Raw genomic sequence first — 2,848 nt, 5'->3', positions numbered from 1 at the left:
GGCCACACCTTGAGTATTGTGTTCAGCTCTGGGCCCCTCAGTTCAGGAAGGATATTGAGGTGCTGGAGCAGGTCCAGAGAAGAGCAACGAGGCTGGTGAAGGGACTTGAGAACAAGTCCTATGAGGAGAGGCTGAGGGAGCTGCGGTTGTTTAGTCTGGAGAAGAGAAGGCTTAGAGGTGACCTCATCACTCTCTTCAACTACCTGAAGGGAGGTTGTAGCCAGCTGGGGGTTGGTCTCTTCTCCCAGGCAACCAACAATAGGACAAGGGGATATGGGCTCAAACTCTGCCAGGGGAGGTTTAGGTTAGATGTTAGGAAGAAATTCTTTATAGAGAGGGTAATCAGGCATTGGAACGGCCTACCCAGAGAGGTGGTGGATTCACCATCCCTGGAGGTTTTTAAGCAGAGATTGGATGTGGCCCTTAGTGCCATGATATAGTAATTGGAGATGGATCAGGGATTGGACTTGATGATCTTGGAGGTCTTTTCCAACCCAATCTATTCTATGATTCAGTGATTCTATGACTTTGGACAAATGCGCAGCAACAAAACTACAAACTCTGGCTTCAGTTAAACATATACAACTCCTACTTCTTAGTTTCAAAAAAATAAGATAGGGAACACAAAATTTTAAGAGAGAAAGATGACTGGCAACCCTATCATTTTTGTGGGAAAGGAAATTTATCTCATAATAAAAGGTTTTGTTCATCCTGTTAACTGGACAATTTTTACAGGTTTTCAAGGTATGTTAAATATAACTAGGACACTTCTTAAGTTTCAAGTTTAATGCTAGTGACTTCTGCAGAAATTTTGTTCAAGACTGCAAGCCTGAATCCTTGATACCAAAGGATTATTAAACACTAACCTGTATCTCTCTCAGGAGGGAACTTTACTCCAAACAAACAACATTCTTCCCCAGTTACTTCTTAGAGTTGTACTTAGATACCAGCTGAGATTGGACTATTAAATATGATTAGAGAACATTGACAACCTCATAGGCTTGGGATTTGACCCTGAAGATTTTAATCTGTCAGAGTTTTCACAGAAAGAATTGGTGTCCATCCTGTGGTAGGTCTGAGCACTCTGTTTTTTAAAATTAGATTAGAAATGATACCCAAATGAGATATACATATCACTTTACTTTTTAATAACCTGCTCCTTAAAGTAGTGTTAAAGGTTTGTTAATGTTGAAGAACAAAGTTCCTATTAAAATAATCTCATTTACCTTACAATTGCAGTGTTAAACTGTTTCCCAGAGAGCCTCTTTGAGCACAAGACCTTTAAAACAAATCGGACACTCTCAATAAAAGGCATATTTGCATTCCACATCGCAGGGTTGGTATCATACCATAATAGTGATTCTCATGATGAGACTTGATGGCTAACCTGACAGAAAATGGTTGATTTTTTTTGGCTTTCTTCCTCCATTTTTTCACCCGCCCCCCTCTGCTCTTTACAATATATTTAAATAGAGAAAAAATCGCACATTTTTGACAAGTAGGAACTGGGGTCAGAATCAACCCTCATTTCTTTCCCAGCTTTCATCTGCCTGAAGCAACATGGCTTGTTTCATCTCATACCTAGGAAACAAGCCAAATAGAACATGCCCTTAGTAAGAGTTGCCTCTCATATGAATAGCCTATCTTTTCTGGACAGGCTCCTCCTTCCCTTCTCCTTAACTCAAAATTACTTTCTATAAAGTTCTCAAAGAAAATAAAAAAATTCTAAAACTCCATTAAATATAATTTTTTTTTTCAGTAAAAGGACATAAAATTATGGGCCCTTGAAAATTAAAAGTTGCGAAACAATATTTCTTTCCTCAAAAAGGCTAAGTGATTCATAAAGAAATCAAGATGGCAAGTGCAATTTAGCTTTACAAGTCAAAGAGGTGTGGGTGAGGTTTGTTTTAAGTTTGGGGGGTTTTTTCGGGTTAGAATTGTTTTGCTGTCTTCATAAAAGTGCAAAAGAAAACATAATTTGTACCTTGTGCACACATTTCAGCAACATATAGATAACAGTTTTCAGTCACCCATTACACTAACTGCATTTCAGATGTGCAATAAATTTAAAGATCTCACTGCTCTATAAAGAATCTCACCACTGCTCATAGAAGGTAAATGATAGGTAGAAAAGAGTAAAATGAACTAATACCTGTGTCAAAAATATTTTGTTACTTCTAGGCAAAAAAAAAAGTTGTCTGATTGAAGACATGTAAGCAACCCACTCATGTGACAGCAGGGTAGGGTTTCCTGTATGATCATTTATTAGTTGTTTAAATTAGTCCTTAGGAATTTGACTGCTGTAAACACATCTTGGCATGCGTGTGCAAAATATTCAGGGAAAAGAAACTTATTTTACACATATTCCAAATATTCTCATGGGGTTTTTTTTGTTTGTTTGGGGGTTTTTTTTGTGTGTGGTTTGGGTTTTTTCTTTTTTTTTTTTTTTTTGAAGAGGTGCTTCTATTGCATTCAATATCTATTTTTTATTATAGATATGCTTCTTCAGGATAATAGATATGCTTCTATGTATATGGGGTTCACAGCAGCCACAAAGAGTGACACAGGGAGTTCACATATGCAGTGTGACTGGAGTGTTAGTCAGGAAGAAAACTGTCATTGAGTTAAGGGTCTAACACTGGAGTCAAGTAGGTTTATACAGGCCCAAAGTTGTGAGATGATTCCAATTCTAGCAATTGGTCTAACAAAAGACACCTGATGAAGCAGAGTCACAAGGAAGAAATTATGGTCAACATAATTTAAAATATGTAACAACAGCACACTTCTTAAAGTGTGACCTATTAAATATTGTATTGACAAGACTCTTTCACAGGGAACTTCCACACAT

Source organism: Empidonax traillii, unplaced genomic scaffold (genome assembly GCF_003031625.1).
Source record: "Empidonax traillii isolate 1590-97213 ecotype Southwest subspecies unplaced genomic scaffold, ASM303162v1 scaffold445:size985633, whole genome shotgun sequence".
In the NCBI taxonomy this organism is placed as follows: Eukaryota; Metazoa; Chordata; class Aves; order Passeriformes; family Tyrannidae; genus Empidonax; species Empidonax traillii.
The sequence above is the reverse complement of the archived record's forward strand: the minus strand, read 5'-3'. Positions refer to the sequence as shown.